We start from the raw sequence: 24,790 nt of genomic DNA on the forward strand, positions 1-24,790 counted from the left end.
GCCGACCTGGGAACTGCGGATGGGAAACAGTCTCAGGCACTAAAAAGCCTGATGCATATTCATCTCCTCGTGTAAGAACCACGAATCAGGACCATGTGGGGATTTTTTAAACTTCTGTTTCCTGATGTTGCTCTGATTTCGAAACATTGTCCTATAGCCCCAAGGAAAAGTACAGAATGGCATACTTCTCCTTTTTTCAGAATGAATGTCAATTTGGCTGAGAATTTATACTGGTCCCATTGAAGTGAATGAAGTCATTCTTTGTGTCCCAGCACCCTGGGAAGGGCGGTAGCCCCACACTATTTGTCAAGGCCCTGGGCACCTAAGAGGTGGCCGTGGATATTACTTTCAGAGACATGAATTGCCTGGCTCTCTCCCTAATGCGCCTGCTAAGCATACACAGAAACTAGACCCCCGATTCAGAGTATCCGAACACACAAACAAAAAAAGGAATGTTCTCACACCAGTGACACTTAACCTTTAAAAATGTCTCGTTCTGTTTTGTTTTAATGACTATAATAGGATTGCCTGGACAGAAGCTGATAAGCAAAGAAAAACATGTCCAATGCTGTCTGGATTTCACATGTTATTTATCCCCTGTGGGTCCAAGAGATAAAAAGTGTAACTCTAGGCTCTTTATCTCCCTTCCACCTCGGCAGGTGCCAAGGGATGGACTCCACAGAGCTGGTAGGGAGTGGGGTCCACGTACAAGTGCTTTCCAGCAGCAGGAGGAGGAGAGCGGGCCTCGGCGGGGTGAGTACAGCACCACTGAATAGAATCTGTCCCTCTTGACTTCTTTTCGCGCTAAGAAAATGGCTGTTGGGACCATGGCTACAGATACATGCATATGCCATTTAATATCATCAGTTCAATTTGGTCTTCAAAGTCTACATTCCACATAGAAGAAATGCTTCTGCTTAACCTGCTCAGCATAGCAAGCCTGTAACCATCAAGAAAAGCAGTCACAGCAGAGAGTGCCAAGGGATGGCTCCTATAAGCATATCTGATGGCTTTCCAAGGGTTCTCCATGTAAACCATCTTGAGTACATCAAATATCAGCAATATCTTCTGCTTTAACTTGAGAAGTGGCTTCCATTTGAAAACAAATTTCATTTTTGCTTCTTCAGAGGGATTACAAGGCACCACAACAAGTATAAACAGGTAAAATTCTGCACCAGTAATTAAATTTGACCAATTTTCAAAACTGAGATAGTGATTGGCCTAGAAGATTATTTCATTCTAGAAAAATATTAAAACAACAGATAGTACCCAGAATACCACTAAGGTCTCATGTATAATGCATTAATTACCTGCGTTCACACTAGATATTGGGCTGCAAAAGTATAAGATGGAAATGACAAAAGGCTAAATATTTTCAGAGACAGAATGACGCTGTGAAATTTCTTCTTATAAGATAAAAATAAAATCTCAGGATTTTTTAACTCAAGAGCTAGAAGCACAAAATTAATCTCCACCTACTACTGTAAATGGCTCCCAGGTGAATGGTGCCCAGAAGCTTCCGAAGGATATTCTAATAATTAGACCTCAACGTGCAACATGCCATATTATGATGTGACATTATATTGAAGAAAAACGTAAAGCTCTACTGGGAAGATCACATCTTCAAATAATGACCTTTTCCTCATATTTTGCTATTATCACTCTATCAGAAAAACAAATCATATTTATTATTAATACACATTTATTAACTTTTTCTTTATTAAATGTTAACAAAGTAACATTTTTTCATAATTAATTACTAGAATTACCAAAATAAGTTCCAATTATTTTGCTGGGGGCAAAGTAAATCTCATTATTGTTCCACGCACGTGCAAACCTTCTTGCACTTCCATCTATCCTCTGGGCTTTGAGTCAAATAAGTGAAATCGTGGCCAGAGGGAGGTGTCTTAATGTAGGGTAGTGACCCTTTCTGAAGAGAATGGAAGAAAATGCCAGTACTACACGTTCTGCATTTTTTAAATTAGCCTGCAAGATTTTAGAGTTTCAGTTACTTCTGTTCTGTTTGGTGATTTTATCTAAAAAGAATTTTAAGTTGTTCAAATTTTGAAGCAACACATCAAAACAGCATTTTAAAATCTGTAACACTAACAAAACCTATAGCACCAGGAGAAAGGAGTCTTAAGTAAAAACTTAAGCAGTTTTCCCATCAACTGCAATAGCTGCTCCAAAGGCACAACCACCCAAGATTCACCCAACAGTCACTGAACAAGCATTTCCTTAGGACTTACTGTATCCCCTGCACTATACTCAGCCATGGACAGACAATGATAAACAAGACAAACTTGGTACCTAACCGCAGGACTATTACAGACCATATCCTTCTGTGCCACCACCTCCAGGCTCAATGAAAAACTGCGCTTCACACTCACTCCTAACTAGCTTTGAACAAATTTTCTCCTTTCATTGCTACTAAGGAGAAAATTTTTATTAAAAAAGGATGAAAGTATAATCCTCTCCAAATAGCAGTATAATGGATGCACTTTTATAAATAATCTAAATGGCTAAAGGTTCAACCAGAGCCCTTTGGGAACTTCTGGGCAATAATACAAGGCTAGCGGCCACCAGAGATCTGGCTGGAGCTGGCTCTTTCTCAGGGACTAGGGAAGCCAGCCCAGAGAAGGCCATTCAGGGGTCCCATCCAAATGCTTTGGCCAGCCTCATGCCCCATGAGAAAGACTCCCTACGCAAGGCTTTGGATCTGTTTCAGATCCATAAATAACCTCCATCTGTGGCAGATTTAATGGCTGTGTATGTAAAATAAGTCACAGAAATACCACTATTCAAATAGATTTATGAGAATACCATGTTTCCAGTTGTCTCACAGCCATAAACTCACCAAGCTAAGAAAATTCTGAAAATTTATACAGTCAGAATTATAGTCCATAAAAGAAACAACTGGTTTCATGATCTTTCCTAGACAGAAAGCCTTACGTTTTTTTCCTAGTGAATCTTAACTTTCTTTAGCCCTACCTTCTAAAGAATTTAGGAAAAATTTCAATTCCATTCAATGACATAGATAAAGATACAAATCAAATTCACTATGAAAAAGAAATCCTATCAGCCACCTTTACCTGTCCCCAAAGCATCAATGGCTTCTCATTACTACCTGTGTAAAAAGGATCCAAATTCTTTAAGTGGATGTTCCAAGTCCTAGATAAGTCAGTTTCAGCCTAATTTTTTCAATTCATTTCCCTCTATATCCCTTCACGGAAGCCATCACTGCAGACAAACTGAACTATTCTCTCTTACCTGAACACATCCTTCGCTTTACTTTTTTCCATGCCTTTTTCTCATATATTCCACCCGCCTGAAGTTCCCACTGATATCTCTCTCTAATTCTAAATTACATCCACCCTACTAAGCTTAATTTAAGGGCCACCTTTTTGAGTCTTTGTTAGTGGCCCCTCTGCTGAATGTCCACAGGGTGGGCTCTCTATGTGGAAAGAGCCTACACTTTAGAAACAAACATCATTCAAATCTCAACTCTTCCACGTACCACGTTAGGCCTTGAGCAAAGTACCTGCCTTGCTAACCTCAATCGGAACAACACAGGGGCCATATAACACTCTGCAAAGTTTAGAGGGTTCTGAGCAACGTTTGCTGCCATGGGTTAAAATCTCAATGCTAACAACTATAGATGGTCTGACCTTGAACTGACCTTGGAAAAGGCACTGAAATACCAAGAGCCTCAGCTTTCTCACTGGTCAACTGGGAGGAGCTGCATTTATTTCACAGCAGAATAACACATGTAAAGGACCAGTGCAGAGCTCTGATTCCCATGCCTGGGCCCCTACACCCCCATATCACATCCTCCGGATTAACGACCCTTCCTCTCTCTGAGCTCCCACGGCGCCTTGCCCTGTGCTCCCCTCTGTCATGGTATGACCTCTCTCCTCCATCAGAGGCTCCCCATCCAATGGCATGTTTACAGCCCAAGCCAAGACTGCCTTGCAGACAGTCTGCAGGCCCTGTGATGAATAAATAAACGAGAAAAAAGTATTTTTAGGTTTGAAGTGCTGCATAGATACATACCAAAGCACACACATAAAAATCAGAGCACTGAGAGATCCTGAGGCTGAGAAACAAAGGAAAACACCTGTTGAAATGCTTCTTGATCTATTAAAATAATAATAGCCGCGATTTATCGCAGGACTAGAGGTGGGGTACATCCCCAGGCACTCAGTTGCTACCTGCTCTATGATGGCTTCTGTAGTTTTCCCCCAGGGAAGGTTCCTTACCTTTGGAGCTACCACCACACTTCACCAAATTCATCTCTAATACAACTTCCCACTGTACGTTGTTTGCATCATCTTACCTCCCTGCTCAGAAGCTCGAAGGGGGCAAGGGCTGTGGTGACAGCCTTTCTTTCCAGTCCCTCCTTCCTGCCACAAAACAGGACTTAAACGAATCAAAAGGGAGCGTTAAAGCTTCCAGAAATAAATTATCCAAATCACGAGGTGATTCAACATTGCATGGCGGTTGTGCCAAGTGACTCATCACCCCTAAGACCCCACAGTCAAGGTTTGACTAGATCTAGACAGCTGTCTTACATCGAGGGAAGGAACGCAACAAAATCTCTCAAAATCAAAAGGAAAAGTTTTCCCAGAATAAGGTTTTCATTAGTGGTAAAAGAATCAGAAACAACAGAAAACAGTGAACAAAAAACAAAAATGTCAGGGGAAAAACTCTTTCTGTCCTGTCGAACTTTATAATGTCCACAATACTTTAATCCTCTTCTCTCCTCAAGCCAAATACTTTTCTTAGGAAAATAAATCAGTGCTTTACATTCCATATTCATGAGTAGTTATAAAAATAAACTAGCATATAGTATATGGTAGAGCTTTTTAAAGTTATTGATAAATCATATTAATGAAAGTTGACTTACGGAATATATTTTGAACTTCCTATTTTCCAATGTGAATAGCACCTCATTAAAACATCTGTTTTTTATCTCCAACGTTTCAGGATCAACAAACCTATAACAGGATCCGAATGCTGCCCCCACCCCTTTTTATGTGAGGGGTGGTGGCAGTGACGAAGAGGGAAAGGTTGTGATTCTGAAATTAAATATTGACTTCCCTCTCTCCTTGTCTGTAGCACATTCTTTGACAGTGTAAAAAGAAGGTTGAATTTAATTCTGAGTTCACTGAAGCCTGAGGAGCCAATTGCTAAACCAGAAATACATCGGGCAAGCTAGTGATCCCTTATGTTCCCCTCTTCTCTGACAAGTCTGCTCGGGAGAGGACCACTCCACCTCTCCTTGGGACACCAGAGGTGCGTGTTTGGAAATGCTTTCGCCAAGCTAAAATCAAGTTAGCTGCTCAAGTCAAAGAACAGTAAGCAGGGAAACCAGAGGAGTTTAAAAAAATAATAATAAAAGCCCGCTCTCCTAGGATTTCTGGATCAATTCCAAGAACTTTCCTTCTCCCACTGCCAGCAGCACCCATCAATTCCCATAGTAACCAGCCCACGGATTTCCAACTGATCCAAAAGGGAGGCACGCATGCTGCAGACTGAAGCACAAGAGAGCATGACTCAAACCCCAGGCACCAATTCAATAGTTGCTTAGTGGTTTAAACACTCCAATTCTACCTCCCTGCTTCCATTCCCAGGTTACCAGATGGTCCTCTCTTTCTCCCTTCAACCTAATGCTGAGACAATGAAGGAGCCTTTTTTCTAGGACTCTGTACAAAACACTTTTGTTTGCTGATGCAATCTTGGTTCAAGTCTATGCCGTTTGAAAGCAATCGCGTTCCCCCACCACAGTGAGCAAAAATGTTTGCCGAATGAAGGAATCTCCTGAGATAGAAATAAAGATTTCAAAGGTATGGGGTAGATTTGAGATCCAGGATAGGGATGAAGAGGCTGGACTCCCCAAAGGAATGAGGAGCAGGTAAAAGGGTGCTGCCGTGGGTGAAGTTGCTCGCATCTTTGTGAAGCATAGGATTCATCACGCTGACAGGGCAGGAGTGAGAACAGGAGGAGGACCACAGGGGACTGAGGGTGTTTCCATCCCCAACGCACTCAACCGGGTTCATCCAAGACACTGCCGTCAGGAGCAGGCTCAGGATGGGGGTTTTCAGCAGGGGGAGGGGGTATAATCAGAACTGGGGCAAGAAGTGGGTGATGATTAAGAAGTCTGAAAGGAAAAAGAATATTTAGCTGATTCTGACATGTTTATCTAAAGAATTACTATGTTGAAGAGGTTTTGTTTTGTTTTGTTTTGAACTAAAAGGTAAGGTGAAGAGTCAAATTAAAAGTGCTCAGTCAGCATGGGCTATGCACCGCTTCTACAAGACTGCACATCTGCAACAGAATTAAATGGTGAAAAGGAGAGGAGATGATGAGGGTGATGGAAGTGCTGTAAAAAGCAGTACCTGCCATCGCCCGTGGAGTCTATGCCTTAAGATACACTCGTTTTCCTTCGGGTAGATGCTGAGTAATGCAACTGGGTAATGCTATATGCATGTATACGTGTTGAATTTCAGTAGGTACTTCCGAATTACTTTCCAGCGAGGATCCCACAGCAGTTCGGATGAATTCTTTAAACACTTACCTACGATATGCATGGCACTGTGCTAATTACAGAATATAAAGTAATAAAATAAAGACCGTAAAACATGACTCGGCGTCACCAATAGTGTAGGGAAAATGGAAAGAAATATCTGAAACAGTAAAGTGTGTTGTGATAGGGAGGTAAGATTATGTGTAACTGCTCTTCATATTATCAGTAATGAATTTTTTAATATTTTTTTTAAAGCAGAAGAAATATTTGAACTATACAAAACAAATTCCTAGAGGATCAGTGCTTTCAAAAGATCTAAATTAATATGTAAATTTATCACAATTCCCTGTTAAGATTAACAGAATATTCTTTTGGAAATTCAGAATCTAAGTCTAAAGTTCAGAAGGGAAAATAAATGAGCAAGCATAATGAGAGTAATTATGAAAAAGAGGGTAATAAAGGAGGATAGCCTTAATATTTGCCAGACAGCAAAATGTGTTATAAATACATACTAATTTAACAAGTGTGAATTGGTTCATGAATAGACCATCAAATCAAAGGATAAAATAAAAATTCTTAAAATATTTCGAAGATATAGAGATGAAGGATAAATTGTGACATTTAAGATCAGTGCAGTGCAGAAAAGATAAATTACTCAACAAATGGTACAGGCACAACTACGCAGCCACATGGAAAAAGAGTGGGATACCAACTCACACCAAAAAAAAATTTAAGAACCCAAATTAATCCAAAAATTTAACCATTAAAAATAAGAAACCTCCAAAGTATCAAAAGAAAGCAGGAGAAATTTTTCATACTCTTGGACAGCATAAGATTGTTTTAAGTAGGACATAAAAATCCAAAACCCATAAAATAAAAGATTCATAAAATTTGATTATACAAAATTAATAAATTTATACCTGGCAAAAACTGCCATAAATGATAAAATATAAACCCAATGGGAAAAAAAATCAGCAACTCTTATCACAAAGAGCTAACTTCCTTTTTTATTTAACGAGCTTATCTCACTAGATAAATGGGCAAAGGATCACGAGTCAACTTACAGAAAGAAAAGCTGCTTTTAAACACATAACAATGTGTTCAACCTCATTTATGACAAGAGAAACACACAGGAAAACAGCAATAAAATTGCTTTTTTAGCTATAAAATTGGCAAGGATCAAAAGGCTTAATCACACCCTACTGGAGTGGGGGAAGAGAAAGGCATACATTGCTGATGGGAGTGTAAATTTGTACAGTGTCTATGGAGGGCAGTTTAGCAATATTTATCAACGCTATACAGATACATATTCTTTAACCCGGAAATTCCTCTGTGTAAACCTGCCCAGTTGCAAGCTCAAGGACAGTCACAGTGGCTGTTAATAATATCAAAAGATCGAAAACAATTCAAGTCCATCATTAAGAAATTGGAGAGTAAAATACAACCATAAGCTAGAATGAAACAGAATGAAAGCCTAGCACAGTATGTACCATTTGTGTAAAAATAAATTCTAAAAAGCATACATACTAAATGCAGTATGACATTTCTGGATTGGATCCCAGAAAAGTAAAGAACAATAGCAGAAAAATGGGTGAAACCTGAATAAAAATCTATGCAATTGAGTTTTAACATATAACCACTTGGATTTCACTCTACGGGCATGTATTAGCTATGTAAAACATAAAATGGAATTTTTTAAAAACCTAATTACTTTGTAATTGAACTTACACCATCCATGGTATTCATATCCTTCTATACATTGCTAAGGGGAAACATCAAGGGTGCGTGCATTGCTTCAACACTTCTAATACTTCCATTATTGTACCTAAGTACATACCTGCCTCAACTACTAGATTTTAGGTCTTTAAGGATAGGGGCCACATAGATTCTGTACTCAAAGAACCTGGAGAATATTTGCCGCGTGGTAAGACTTGGACAAATGAGAGCTGAAATTATGTTCTGGCCCAGTGATCCAATTTTTGATCAGTAAGAAATTTTGTACTGCAAATATCCAAACAATTTTTCTCGGGGTTCCCTTCAATTCTTAGATCACAATGACATAGAAGAGAAAAGCAAGGGGCCAAGAAGAGTGAGGTCATTCTCACTGAGGGTTTGGGTAGGAAAATAAAGAGAGGCATTTTAGATAAACTACCCTCCAACTGAACTTCCTAAACATTTTGCTCTGTGCTCGGAGCTGCAGGGAATATAAAGATAAATCAGATCCAGGTCTTACGCAGAAGTTATGCAGAATTAACTTAAAAGCAACACTTGAAAAGGTGAAACTGTAAAATTACCTTGTGTTTTCAAAAGTATTTTCTACAATGGCCATTACAACGCTTTTCAAAACAAATTATTTGGCAATATCAGAAAGTGATAAAAGTCCAACTTAGACAAAGTTTGCTTTTCTACGATGTCTTCTCGGGAAAAATTTAAAATAACTTGTGGGCAGCATGTTAAAGAATGTCCAAAGAAAAAATTCTAGCCTCAAACCCCATCGATAACCTCATTTTTAAAATATTCAAAATACGAAAGATAAAGAACTTAAGAAATACTTTGAGGTCCCTGAATGAGTAAAGAAATGCTACCCCGTTTCTCCCCAAAGCATCCACAGTGCTGTCCCATGTCCACAGGCTCGGAGCTCTGTGCCTCAGCATCAACACCATAAAGCAATATAACCTTGGGCAACTCTTTTGATCTCTGTGAATACCTGTTTTTCATCTATAAAATGAACAGATGACAGCTAAGGCTCCTTCCAGGTCACACCCAAATATAAGACCTTGCAGTCCTTTCATACAAACACACCGATATGTGATTTCTCTGTGTGCATTGGGGAAGACGCTAGCTGGAATACTTCCTCCCTGGTCCCAGAGTGGCCTGCCACACAAACCAAAACAATATTTGATTATAAACGGATGCCATATACGCAGTTCTCTGTTCAACTCTACATTGAAATTATATTAAAATGTATATGCTATACAGTGAAGCATTCATTTAATTGTGCATTCATTCATGTTTAGAATTATATATTTGAAAAACCTACACCATATTATTAACCAACGTCACGCCAATAAATTGAATTTTTAAAAAAAAGAATTATAAAAGCTTCTAACTTGGCTTTCATGGGATCTTTTATGAACTAGCTAGTCCACATATAATTTCTGCTGCAAGTTATTTTTAAGAGTGTATACTGCTACTTGGTATTTTTAGTTTGTTTACCATTTTTCATAGCATGGAAAAAATATGAGAGAATACTAGGTAGGGAAAGGTTGCAAGCATTCTCGTCCACATGTAATGATGCATGAATTATCAGCAGACAGTTTCCCTGTAATTTATTTAACATAATCCTTAGCTCTGACATGCTGGCTTGAAAGGTAGTTATGGAATAAAAGCAGGACAAAGGTCTGTGAGCAGGAGCTAATATGCTAAAAGCATGGTACAGTATATACTGAGGCTTTAATTATCTGTCAGTTGAAATTTTCTCTTCCAAAACACAGAAATAATGTTGCACTACTAACAAATACGGTTTTCTTCTGAAGAAGTTCTTTTTCCCTAAATAACCAACATTTTATGGCATAGGTGCCTTTTAAATAATAATGGGGATAGAGAAGGGTTTTCCAAGACACATACAAATAAGTTCAGATTTCCACAGTGAAAGATATACTTGAGTGAATGAGGATATGAAATAATATCCACCTGGAGGATTAGCCAAAAAGGCCTTCCTGAGGAAATGAACTTGAACGTGTTTCAAAGGAGGATAAGGTAACTGACAGGTGGTGAGAAGAAAGGGGAATTCCATGCCAGGAAAAAGTTGTGCGTAAAAGCTGCCTCTGTGGTTTCTCAAGAAGCAGAGTCACAAAGTGATGTGATGTGTGGCAGAGATTATTTCAGGCGTTAAGACACAGTGAAGAGGGATTCGCGACATGTTACTTCACATTTCAGCTTTCTCATCTGTTATAGAAGGTTGGGCTCAGGGACCTCTCTGGTCCTGTGCAGCTGAGCGCTGGCTTCCTAGGAGGGACAGCAGTGGCAGCTGGCGCTCCAGCAACCCTGGGAGGCGGGTGGCCCATTAGATGGATGAAAAGGAGGAGGCTCAGAACCCCATGGAGGCCTCTGGTTAGAGGGCTTTCGAAATTAAAAAGAGTATGTATGATAACTACTGTAGGAAGACTGACAACCTCCAAAATTAGAGCTCCTGAGCACAATCAGAAACAATTTTTACTTTTTTTTTTTTTCATAAGAGAGCAAAACACAGAGCTGTGTCTGTCTTCCCTGCCATGCCAGACAACCCTCCACAGGGAAGAAAAAGAGTGCATACACACCATCTCTACCCTGTAGAATGTCCTGTAAGAAGTCCTCCAAAGGAAAGCAAAGGAGGCCTTGCGCCCATTCCTGCTCCAGTAGGAGCTCTCATTTAATTATGGATTCCCTCTGACTGTGCTGCTCATAATGAGGTGGGTGTTATGCTGAAGATACAACACATTCCTTAGCCGTTAGAACAGAGATTAGCAGTTAACCGAAGAGGCCTTCCAAACCTCAGCAGCACTTAAGACAACCCTCGAGCCCAGCCTCGCCGCCAGTGCACAGATTCTCCACACGAGGTATTATTTTTATAAACAAAAACCCAGTGGCCATTATAGTTTAATTGCAAAATTCTCTATGCATAAATAAATTCACATCTGGTAGCAAAATAGAGTCCAAAAAAATAAAAACCAGTCTTAAAGAAAAACTTCAAAACTAAACATTAGACCTTCAAGAGGTCTACTTATTTATAAACAAGGCAGTTCTTCAAAATTACCTCCTACTCTGTCCCATTTCTTTAGATAAACATGTGGAATTAAAGAACCCGTCCTCTCGGATGGGAGTCCCTCTGGTAAAACAATTTGGGAGGATCTATTACAATATCCCATGACCTGACAACTGCCTAGAGAAACACACGGCCAAGTGCACAGAGCCAAGGACAAGGCCATTCTTCGCAGCCTTATTTGTGCTCAGGAGCTTTCGAAAACAACCTCGAAGTTCAGCAATAGGAAAACGGTAGAAAAACCATACTATAGCCCTATGACTGGTCTATGTAGCATTAACAGCAGTTTAAAAAGATGAACTACATTTATATGAACTAACATGGATAAATCTCCAAAACACTTCACTGAATGAAAAAAAAAAAAGGTAGTGATATTCAATATACCAATTATGTGAAATGTTAAAACACAAAAATACAACACTTTTATATCATAAGTAGCAAATCAAAGTGTTTGCCTCTGGAGAGTAAGTAGGGGAACCAGGAAGGGGAGGTGGGGAGTAAACCTTGTAAGACTCATTTATTACTTCTATTAAAAATTTGATGTTAAAAAACATCTCTCAAGGACTTCACAGGGTTATTAAGTGCTTGGAATTAAGGAATAAGGTGAAATAAAGATAATATCTCTGCAACAACTGCTAAATTAAAATCTAATCAAATGCAACAAGACAAACTACCAGGAGCACCCACAAGATCACATATGAAGCTAGGGTTTTATTTGATGAACAAAAGACAAATGGCCACATGACACTTCAGCTGGTATAATTAATTATTACTGGTGTGAGCCTGCACACATTCTGCTTCTCAGGCTAGAAACTTGACAGTAACTGAAAGGGGACCTAAAATAGACATGTTAAAATTACGTTAACATCACTAAATTAAAACAGTCATGCTCCCTCTCAACCCCTAAGAATCCTTCCCCGCCAGTAGCCTACATTTATGTGAGAATGTAAACCTAACTTTTTAATAAAGGTCAGCTTATGGAAACACTAGGGAAGGTCCCTTCATGTAGTGGGCTCTCCAGAAAATCAGGGCACCTTTACCGACTCTATTTCCAGCCCTGTCAAGGAACTATCAGTCGCGCTGTCTTTTACACAACCATCTATCTCCATTCCTCAAGGGGAAAAAATGGATTCTCAATTCAGGGAATCGCATCACCAATATTATATCCATCCATAACAGATGCTGGAGTGAAAAAGAAAGGAAGGGGGGGGGGGTTGTTGTTGTAATAGATAGCATTAATGTAAGATTTGCTTTAAATACAATCAAATGTATCTTTCTCATTTTTAATTACTATAATGCCATAAGATTTAACAAAAAATAAAAATTAGTTGTACAACAGTAAATATCCTCAATATATCATTAATTAAAAAAAGTAACTTATAAGTAGCAGTATGATCCCAACTTCGCTTTTAAAATATATACATGGTTACACAGAAAAACAAAAATGAAAGAAAACTATTAAAATGCTAGCAGTCCTAAAGAGCAAATGACCCAGTTTCTTCTACAATATATTACATTAAAAACGGGAGGGAAGAGAAAATGTTACAGATTAAGAAAGACTTAAAAGAGACAAATGCAAACCAACTGTAAAAGGACAATTTTGAGACAATGGAGGAAACTGAATACGAACATGACTGGCTAGTGAATAACATTAAAGAATAATCATTAATTTTGTTAAGTATTTTTAACAGATAATGACTTAAAATATTAATTACAATATCATTAACCTTAAGTATTTATAGGCTAAACAATATAATGGCATAATACCTGGGCTGTGCTTTAAAACTCCAATCAATTAATCAATCAATAAAAGCAGGAAGAAGACAGATGCAACAAGAATGACAAAATGTCTAAATGTTGAACCTAGGTGATGGGTACATGGGGCCTCACTGTACTATTCTACTTTTGTGTAAGTTTGAAAAATCTCATAAATAAAAACTAAAAATGCTAGCAGGGATAGTTATCTCTAGGTGGAGGAGACAGGGTGGTCTGGTGGGAGTTGGGTGACTTTTAACTTTGATCTGGATGCCTTTTAGAAACATCCAGATTTTAAGCAATAAATACTAATTACTTTGGTTACTTGGAGAAACAAATGTTCCTCTTTTAGTGGGTGGACGGGTGGATGGACGGGTGGGTGGACGGACGGACGGGTGGGCGGGTGGTTCAATGCCCAGTTCCAATGATGCCACCTCCATGGATTGAATTCTCCTTTTATGATGCCTCAATGTATTTTACTCGTTATTTCCACTAAAGGCCTTATTCTATTTGGTCATTTATTAGAACAATTTTTAATTATGTCTTATCTCCTAGAAAAACAACTTGATTACATGGGGCATTTCATTTTTTGTATTTCTATCCTGGTCAACATTAAGCAAAAAAAGCTCTCTCTATATAATAGGTGTCAAATAGTTATTTACTGATTGGCTGAATTAACTTTTCCACTAATAAAATCCAGGGAGGAAACAAGTGGCAATAGAAGTAGAATATCTTACTTCTTGTAACTACAAAAGCTTTAAGGCTAGAACATGCCCACCAATCCCTACACAAAGACCAATACCTATCATATATTACCTAGTCAATTTCTCAAACCATTTATTTTCCAATTGCCTGGGGGGGGAAAAAAACATCAATCGGTAGCAGAAAAGGGTCATTTACTGAATTAAGTTACAGACTTTAAAAAAAAGACTCCCTGAAATGAAAATCAAAGTCCATTAGTTCTTCAGCACCATTTATTATTGAACCTACCGAAGGCTCATCCAGAGTACCCATCAGTCCATTTTTATTAAGAAAACCATTATAGGAAGAACGCAGAGCTAGACGTGTGCTGAGACAAACAATGGCTCGGAAACATCCCCCGCTCAGAAGAGGCTGATGTCACGTGGAAAGGCTGCACGCCTAACACCTCTCGAGTTTTTCTTACCATCGACCCACTGGAGGCCCTGGCATCTTTTGTGCAGATGTGAGCAGTAGCCTTCTTCAAAAGCCTATTCATCTTTACATTCTCCTACTTCAAAATCATTTCCGAAAGAGACACAATGAAGCCCTCTTCCCAGGAGCACCAAGACCCCCCAAAACATGGCATCGTGGACTTCCCGACACATGAGACTTCACCCACCAGATGGTCTTAATTTTGCATGCATGGTTATGATGAAAGCCACTCAAATACCAGTGAAGATATTTACAACTTCCTTTTACATATATAATATGCTTTGGTGACATTGACAAACATTAAAATGAAGTCCAGGTTTTAAAATAAAACCCCCACCACTTCCCAAGCCCTTGAACAAACATCAGTGTATCATGAAGAGCTGGCAGATGCAGGCTACCCCCAAGTTTCATCTCTAGCTCTACCCCATGATCTGCTCCCAAAATCCAGGTCCTCAAAAATGCTGTCACCCACCCAACTTATTAAGGCAGGTAGGGGCAGGAGGGGATGAGGCAGAGCTCTGCACGATTCGCTGACCTTCACCCTGACATTCACCCACACAGTTCATGTTTTGCCTCTCTATCCTCTGATTCCCTACTTTAGACTTTTATTCAAATCACTCCTATTATAAAATTTTAAATCACACAGTCAAGAAAGTGGGTCACACGGCATTTTAAAGAATCATCCATACAAATCCTGAGCCCCAAAAAAATGACTAGGTATGTCCTAAGAAATAAGGCGTACTTCCAAGATGACTTAATTCAGTTTCTATTACCAAATGTTCTACTTGTCACTAGAATGAGTTTAAAAGAGGCAACTCTGTTTAATGTGGATAGCTCTCCTAAGAACATAAAGGGAAGAATTCAGTGAGAATAAGTTGTTCTTATTGAAGAGAAAAAGGGTATGATAGCACTAATAAATGTGAACAGGTCGTATCACAGTTCTACAAGCTGGTAAAAATGTTTGCTAGGGCAACGCATGTCACATAATTTTCTTTACTAAGAACAAAGAAGAAGACTTTGAATAATAAATAAGCATAATGAAATAATTCTGAGGTGACCTCAAGGCATGCCAAACTCAATTCAAATTAGCCATGGCCAAAGATAAAAAGAAAACTCTGCTGTCATTCCTTTGCCACTCGAAGTTTTTAATACTTTCATATTAGAGTTGGCATTTAGTTCATAAAATTTCATCTAGTATTTCTCTTAAAAAGTTGTCTCCATTTTGTACCCTCAGTGCACCATGAAACTTCAGTTTAGGCTGACCCAAAGAATCGAACAAGTCAACTCGAGGTCAACATTTGAGCTATTTTCTTCTTAGAGTTAATATATTTAAAGTCTTGTTATTGTTTAATCTATTGTCTTTGTCACTGGACTCTATTTAAAGAGGAAACTGTACTGGATGTGAACAGCTGTTCTCTTATGTTTTAAGGAAGCCATAACTAGGTATAATGAGGAGACAAGAGGGTGTATCGCGTCAGTGGACGTGAAAGGGTCAGATCACAGTTCCAAAGGCTAGACAGGCAGCAAGATAATGCTTTCTAAGAGTCCATTTTTTAACTACCCACCAAATCTGCTATCGTCATTCTATTGCCTGGATGGTGATTGGAAGGCATTATGATTTTTATGTTTCTTGCTACCACCACATATCACACAAGAAAAGTCTAGAAGAATGCACCAACATGCTTTTTTTATCCCTTTTCTTTTTTCACTTACTAAATGGCTGAAACTTCCCATAAAACAACAGAAAGTATGTCTTTACTTTTGTGTATTATACCAGCAAACTATCAGTCTAAGTAAAAGTGACTGGAGTTATTCTTTTTTTTATTTTCAAGAAAAGAATGGAGAGCTTTTTAAAATTTCCTCAGTGACTCTCCCATTAAAATCAGAAGCCTGGGATACAATAACCAAACTGAAATAAGAGAAAATTTTAAACAATATCTCACCTACCTATGAGTACATAACTATCTATATGAAAAAGGGAAAATCCAAACCAAAAGTATAATACGTGAGAAAATCGTTCTACTCTTTTAATGCATAAAGCACATAAATCAGAGATTATCAATTAACATCACTCTGTTGCTTGCTAGGTATTTACAAAGAATATAGCAATTTTAAAATTTTTTGAAGAGAAGAAAAAAGTATGCTTTCTTAATTTAATTTTTATGCTAGAACAATGCTACTCAAAAAATAAATAAAAAGGAAAAGAATGATAGATTTAATAAGATACATATAAGAGCTACATAAAACAATGTAAAGTTTTGTGGGTTGTTTTTTAAGGTTTTGGTTTTCTTTTGTTTTTGTCTTTTTGTGTTTTTTTTTCAGAAGAAAAGAATTGTTTTAAGTTTCTCCATAAGTAGAGAGAGAGCATGCTTAGGAAAGAAGTATACATTTAGAAGGCTAAGAAAAGTCATGCCCTGGCAGGTCTGTATAACTGTTTAATCATGGCCTCCCTTCTCAGTTATCTCAGTAGACCCAAGCAAGTATGAATGCCTAAGAGGAGAGTCTCCCACCGACCTAATAAATATACGGTGCTAGCATCATCAAGATATTACCACCATTAAAAGAAGTGATTTAAGTGCCTGGAGTTCAGGCTATTAAACTAAGCAACTTAATTTAAAAGACAAGGTGTAGCTACTACTAAATAAAAGCTTAACAAGCTTAGCCTCATAATAATCCTAAAACTTAAAAGTGTCTGCTCAAAACTGTCATATTCAAGTTTATCAACCGGGACTTGGTATTGATTTTAAAGTGTTTAAAATACCATAAGGCATGCAGAGGCTACACTGAAGGTACACATTTCCATAGTATGCAGGTTCTCAAGAGAAAAAAAGGTGGGTCTTGAAAACACCTTACAAGACTGAGGTACAAACCAGCGCATGTTCAATAATATGCATTGGTTTTTCTTCTTTTGAGAAGTATCTGAGCAGCAACTACCTTCACGGAGCATGCCTGCAGGCTGCTTGCTCACTAAGCAATTCTTGATGGTTCCAAAGATGCTACATTTCAGTTGTGTTGCTGATAAAAAAGTAGGCTCTTCCAAAGGCTAAAAATTACAGAGATCTAAAAATCTTTCTCGGATTCTACCTCTATTAAAAGAACGACAATGCTGGGAATGCTCAAATAAATGCTACCAGGAAAGAGTCCTAATGTATTTTAAAAACATTTTCAGAGATAATCATTCCCCAATTTCTCTTACTGAAATTCAAGGAAGGTCAGAAATAGCGAGCTACTTTGAAAGCAGTGCTCCTAAGCTCTGCAAAAAGGTTGAAGGGGGTGAGATGCTCAGATAACCTTGACCATCCTTGACAGGATGCAGCCACTCCAGAAGAGTTGACTCCTTAGGCCATAGGCTTCTGCTCCTGACAAAGCAGCAGATAAGAAAAATCCCAAGGTTTCTGTTTCAGCATCTGGCTGAGAGATGAAGGTTAAGTACAAAGTAACAAAACCGAAGGAACCTACTTAACCCCAAACCATTTGTTTTATCTGAACTTAAGAGTTTAGCATATTACAGCATTTTTGGCCTGTAGGAAGGGCCCTTCTAATCAGATTAAGCTGTTATTTTTCTCAGTGAGAATACCCTTTTACAACTGATTAACATGTTTAATCATGTTTGAGAAATGTCCACTAAAACATTAAGATAAGCCTAGGAAAGAACATGGTTTCTACCTAACAGTAACCAAGGGCAGTCACTCCAAGGTCAATGGTAAGTGGCAATCAAACAGTAGATCGTCCAACCATCTCTCTTTTTTTCAGGATAAACTTGGTATTCCAAATTATACACTAATGCAACAGGGTTAACAAGATTCGTATTTAGAACATGGGCTGAGGTATAAACTCCCATCAAATTTTAAGAAACACTCAGAAAAGATTTTTTGAAATGCATTTACTATATGGAGTAGAAACGTATGTAATAAAAACCTTCATATTATTCAATTAAGTAGCCAGAAAAACGTCTTGACTATTTTATCTACAAAGATGATGACGAAAACCACAGGAGTTTCCCCTCTTCCGAGTTTCCATTTCTGCCCTCAGTAATAAAACAATGAAGGAAGAAGAGCCAATGGAGAAAAAAATATAGGAGCCATGTTTGCTCAATCAAAATTCTGCTATTAAGTAGCAGGTTTTCTAAGAATGAACATTTGCGTGACATTCCCTTCCCCCAACATGACTTTGTGACTAATCCATCAACTCACCTTTTTCCACTTCAAAGTTAGTAGTAAGTCTTGCTTTTGAATCCAACTTGAGGTATTCTCTCAAAACCTAGGTTAAAATAATGATGAACTTTAGTATAACAAGGTTATTTTCAAACTTTGAACAACATACAAGTGCACCTCATAGGAATAAGGGGGAGAGGGATCACTGCTACAAATCAAATCATAACTGTGGAATATTATACTTTACCTCTAAAACCTTCTTTCATTTGTAAACTCTTTATGTGCCATTCAGCACACATTTAAATTTAAGCCAACTGACAGCCACTCCCACTTAAACAACAAATTCTTAAACCTGGCTATTCAGTCTAGGCAGAGAGTACTGATCCAAAGCCTCACCCCACATAATGCAATCAGCAAGTCTCGGGGAGAAACCCAAGAACCTGTTTAAGAAGCTCCCCTCACCACAACAAGGTGATCCCCAATTCTTGGTAAGGACAAGGGGACATTCCTCTTCCCAGTCTGTCGCCTTGGATATTAGGACTCCCATCACTTATTCAGCCAGATTTAAAGGTACTTCAAAACTTACTTTAATTGCACTCAAAATGAGACTTGCTGAGGGCCTACCACGTTCCCACACTGTGATCTTATGTAATGTAGCTGAACAGAGCTCCGGAGGACCCCACAACAGGTCTTTTCTACCCTACCATAATCGAATGGTACAAACATCAGAAGAAAACGGGGGAGAAGAAACTTATAAAGGATATTCTGAGAGTCAGATAGCCCAGATAATAAAACTTGCGGTTTTTACATGATTGGCCTGCACATTGCACCCACAGAACAGGTCAAGACACTGTAACACTCAAAATATATACAGTCAAACCTTGGATTGTGAGTGTTCCACAAGATGAGCAAATATTCCTAATACATTTTAACGTGGTGAACGAGTGATGTCTTGCAATACAAGTAGTTTGTTTCTGGAACGAATTATGCTCGCAAACCAAGTACATTTTAACATGGTAAACAAGCGATGTCTTGCAATACAGGTAGTTTGTTTCTGGAACGAATTATGCTCGCAAACTAAGTACTTTTTAACATGGTAAACAAGCGATGTCTTGCAATATGAGTAGTTTGTTTCCGGAATGAATTACGCTCGCAAATCAAGGTATTACTGTACTTTGTTGTGTTCATCATAATTAATGAGCTATAACTATCTAATTACATAAATAAGACATACCTGAGAGCTGATTTGCACTAGTAATCCACTTAAGTACATGAACAAACATGCAAATTTTAGACTCAAACAAAAGGATATGATTTCTGAACACACTTAGAAAGATTCCACCAGAATTACTCCATTCCAACTGGACAACGTTTCCATGGTGTTGCATATGGGCTTATGTTCTAATTATAGGCTGATTAATTCCCCTGAGTCCCCTGTGCTATAAAGGAACCACCTACCCAACTCAAACTCAACCACAAGCACCCCAGGCAGCAAGCACCTGTGTGGGTGGTGGGCGGTGGGTAGGCTGGTATTCATATCTCAAAGCGCTAGAGGGGCTGGCAATCCAGGTGGAATCTGTGACAGAGGCAGGGCTCTAGTTGGAGGTCCCTATCCAGCCTTGGGGGTCTTTGCAGTAACCAAATCATCAGGAAGTTTTACTAAATGACGTGCTTTTCCAAAGGTAGGGCTCATACACCCTCCAGATTCAAGGTGCCTGTTAAATCGCATCACACCTCCACTCCACAAAGAAGGCAACTGGGGAAGGCAGCCTCACACAACAACCAGCAAAATGATGACCTGGTCAGAGATGACTTCTTAATATCTACCACTGGCTAAGAGAACAAAACAAAGTGAATTTCCTCTTTGCGAAGCAAAGTAATGTTGGGGCCTTCGGGCCTTTCTTTCTTTCTACAGGAAAAGAAAGGCCCAACAATAACTAAGAAGGTTCGGAAATATTAGTGCACAATCATGAAATTTAACCCCTACCTCCATTTTTCTAGATTTAAACTGGTCTTTAACTAAAAACTCACCATAAAACTTCAAAACATAAACACTTCACTTTTTTCTCTCTCAGCAGTAATATATATTCTGTTCCAAAAAGAAAGGTTGCTCAATTTCCTGTCGAAAGCAATCCGGAGAAGGCCACCTACACTGTATAAGCAGCAAGAAAAAAGTAACAAACTGCTAAAGAAAAGCCTGTACGTGTGGGTGTGTACTAAGTGCAATGTAACTACCACTTTGGGTTTCTGAAAGCTTTTTTTCCTTGATCCTTCTGAGAAATATGAAAAGGAGTGTAATAGCTAAAAAAAAAAAAAAATGTGTGTCCTCCAACCTGTCTAAGGCGAACAGCCCTATGGTGAACTTTAGTTCCACCAAAGAAAGAAAGATATTTGGGGGGGGCGGGGGGGCACGGCATTCAGGGCCTTTACCCCATGACTTTCTGTACTGAGGGAAAAAGACAGGTTTTACCAAACCCAACTTCCGTGTAATGCTCTCAGAGACAGAAGGCTGCTCTGACAACGAACCTTCTCCCCACAGCTACCCTACCTCCATCCTGAATCCCACAAATTTTTAGAGTAGGACCAGCTTGGTCCTAATACCGCTTAATCCTAGAGCCTTGGGGGCTAACCATTCACAAACACAGGCATGAGCTCACTAGATTATGGACTGGTACAGCATCACATCTGCCATTCTGTCTATCAAATTCCCCTAACCCAGATTATACTTTCTGGAAACTCTAAATTCTAAGATAGCAATCAACCAGCCCAACACTTTTCACTAAACCCTACTGAAACATGCTCAGCACTGAGGTAGACACAGTATGGTGAAAAGGGAAAGAAAGCCTAACCAGCTCACCAGCGAACTGAGAAGAAAAAAACTGCATAACAAAGTTACAATTAAATATAGTTGGGGCCGGCCGAGTGGCTCAGTTGGTTAAGAGCTCGCTCAAGAGTTTGAGCTCTGAGCAACAGCGGTTCGAGTCCAGCCCGAGCTGAGCAGCCACTGAGCTGCCAATAGGTAGCAGGATGGCTCAGCTAAAAAAAAATAATAATAATAAAAATAAATAAATATAGTATTATCACTTAACTGTAACACAGTGAAGCGCCATGTTTTTATAAACCACTGTTTCCTATTGAAAGAAGCAGTTTGTCACAAAGGCAAAACATAGGTAATGGGAAATAAAGAATGGGCAAGGAAATTATTGATGAGGTGATGGTAAATACTTAAAACCAGCATACCAAAAGCCAAATCAAGATATAACAAGGAGCCATACTGATAGGGCAGTTGCAAGACAAGACAGCACAGAGAGGCGAACCCCTTAAATCTTACAAACGATTTGTCTGATAAGCAAACAACTCTGAGCTACTAAAGCAACTAACAGCGCGTTTGGTTTGGTTTTGCTTAATAATCTCAGACCAACCTACACAAAAAAGTTGCCAGACTAGCACAAATAACTTCATTTCCCTGAACCCCTTGAGAGTCAGCAACATGATGGCCTATCACCCATACCGAGTTTAGTGAGTAATTTCTATACATAAGGACACTCTCCTACAAAACGACAATAATTATGACCATCAAAATCCAGAAATTAACACTGATATGGTACCGTGATCTAATCCACAGACCACATGTGACTCTCTCCACTTATCCCAATAATGTCCATTTTAGTAAAATGACCCAATCCAGGGTCTCACACTGCACTTAGTTTTCATATCTCATTAGTCTATTTCAATCTAGAATTCTTTAGATTTTCCTTGACTTTTATGACCTTGACCATTTTGAAGATTCTAGGCCAGTTTTGTAGAATGCTCCTTGTTTTATAATTCCTTATGATTAGACTCATTATGGATTTTCAGGAGGAACACCACGGAAGAGCTCCTGTCACTGTATTCTATCAGGCGGTATACTATTTCAATTCTTTTCCCTGACTGGTGATGTGAACTGGTATCTGCCAGATTGCTCCCCTTTTTCCCTTTGTAATTCATAAGTATTTTGGGAGATGGTACTTTTAGACTACCTAAATATTGTATTTCTCAACCGCCTTTCACCCGATACTCTTAGTGTCCATTGATAATTCTTAGCCAAATTAATTATTCTATGAGAGTTGCCCAAAAAATGATTTTCTCGTCTGATAATCTTAGTGGGAAGAAATGGTATTTAGAAACCAACACCTGAGTGTACTTATTACAACTAGGTTATCACTATTCCCAAGTCATCTGAGTGAATAGCAGCACACACATATATGTACACACACTTTCTTCTTCTTTCTATATCTATCCATGTACACAGAAAAGCATGAATTCATACAGATACCCTAAATTCCAACCCAACACCACAGGGTTCATTCTAGTTTTCACTGTTCCCTTCCCTATAAGGTAATAAACCTGGCTCCCACGAACCTCAATTTATTTCTTTAATGGATTCATTCCCCCTGCATGTCACATAATGCTAATCCCGGCCACTGATCCAGTATCTGAAAAAGCCTGCTCTCTCTAACCAAAGGACCAGCCAGGGGGAAACCTAGAAAGACAAAAATGTTTTAGATAAAACCAACTCTCCTCCAGCCAAATTCCACAGAAAAAGACACAACCCTATACCCACCCCCATCAGCAAAGGCTGAGCAGAGAGCCAAGAGTTCTACACTCACCTGGCTGTGCCGAAGCACTCTTATTAGAGATGATTTATAACAAGATACCGTTTGTAGAACCCAAACAGGCAAAGCTAAAAATAGATTGTTTACAGCTAACACTCTTCAAGAAGCAAGGGAATGTTCAACATAAAGTTTGGGATGGTGCTGGCCTCCAGAGGGAGGCAGGAAGATGGGATCAGGGAGGAGCACACAGTGGCTTCAAAGCACTGATCCAGCCCTAGTTCACTTAACCTGCAAGTGCTAAGCACAAATCCCTTGACAATACAGGATGGGGCCTCACCAAACCCTGAGGAGGTCATCAGTGGAGTCTGTTTTCCATTTGAGATTTGAGGCCTCAGATGGTTAAGCATGTTGCCTATGGTCACACCACTAATAAGCATGAGCTCAGATGCAAACCCAGGTGTGACTCGAATCTTCTTTCTACTGTGTCCTCTACTAGTCCTCACACAGAAGAACGAGAGGCAGCAGACATGGAGTTATGATTCTGAGGGTAATGCTCCTTCTGTGCCTCTGAACCACTTCCAGAATGGTTTTTAGGGTATGGGCAAGTCTGGGCCCACAGCCAGGGGGGTAAAACCAAAAACACATAGACACAGACAATAGTTAGTGGTTACCAGAGGGTAAGGGGGCAGGTGGGTAGTAGATTAGGATAAAAGGGATCAAATATATGCCTCTGGGTGGTGAGCACACAATGTGATATATAGATGATGTATTACAGAATTGTACATCTGAAACCTATGTAACTTTATTAACAACTGTCACCCCAATTAACTTTAACAAACAAACAAAAAAAGGCGGCCGGATGGCTCAGTTGGTTAGAGTGCGTGCTCTTAACAAGGTTGCCGGTTCGATTCCTGCATGGGATGGTGGGCTATGCCCACCACAACTAGATTAAAAACAGTGACTGGAGAACTGAGCTGTGCCCTCCACAACTAGACTTACGGACAACGACTTGACTTGGAGCTGATGGGCCCTGGAAAAACACAGTTACCCAGTAAAAAATGTTTAAAAAAAAAAAAAAAGATTCCAGAAGGCAGGGAGAGGGGTAGAGGCATAAATCTGGGCCATACCTGACGATGTAAAATCAACTTAAACACTCCTTCTGGGAGAGTTTCTATCACCTTCCACAGGCTACAAATTCTGTCTCAATTCAGTCACTAAACAAAATCTCCTGTCAGAAGGCCCTGGTAAAATCTTATTACTAATTGTTCTTTTGTTTTGAAATCTGGGGACAAGGAAAGAAGACCAGCAATCCACTCATGAAATTCCAAACACAGCCTAACTATGGTGAAATTATGAACCACTTAGCACATAGCATGAAACGAAGTTTGTGACAAAAGGTTGAGGGCTTTTAAAGAATTTATATAATGGGATACTAAGACAGAACATTCTTTGAAGGCAAGACCAGACATCCCGGGGAGCTTAAATACCGCTCTACCACCTGGGGGTGTTTTCAAACTGGTAAAGCACTCAAAGATGGGTCTCCATAAAGAGAAAATAAAAGCAAAATGGTAGTCCTGGAAAATGGGTCCTATCCATCTTCTCAAAAAGTCAGAAATAGTTGCATTCTAACTACATTTCTGATGGAAATATCTCCTGAGTCTATTAAAGTCATTAATAACAACTAACGCCACCTGGAAAAGTCTCATGATCAGCACTAATGATGCTGTGTCACAGTTCATGCTTTCTCATCTATCTTTAAAACGGAACAGGTTTTTCCCTTGTGGAT

The 24,790-nt window shown here is 39.1% G+C and overlaps 1 protein-coding gene across 1 annotated transcript in view; it reads right to left on the reverse strand.

Moving 5' to 3' along the window:
• Positions 1-24,790, reverse strand: part of SIPA1L1 (signal induced proliferation associated 1 like 1) — a 347,884-nt gene that overhangs the window by 253,124 nt on the left and 69,970 nt on the right. The window contains exon 3 of the mRNA XM_019640297.1: positions 18,449-18,515. The gene's annotated coding sequence lies outside the window, so the exon portion shown is untranslated. The remainder of the gene's footprint in view (positions 1-18,448; positions 18,516-24,790) is intronic.

This window comes from Hipposideros armiger, unplaced genomic scaffold (assembly GCF_001890085.2).
Source record: "Hipposideros armiger isolate ML-2016 unplaced genomic scaffold, ASM189008v1 scaffold_49, whole genome shotgun sequence".
Lineage (NCBI taxonomy): Eukaryota > Metazoa > Chordata > Mammalia > Chiroptera > Hipposideridae > Hipposideros > Hipposideros armiger.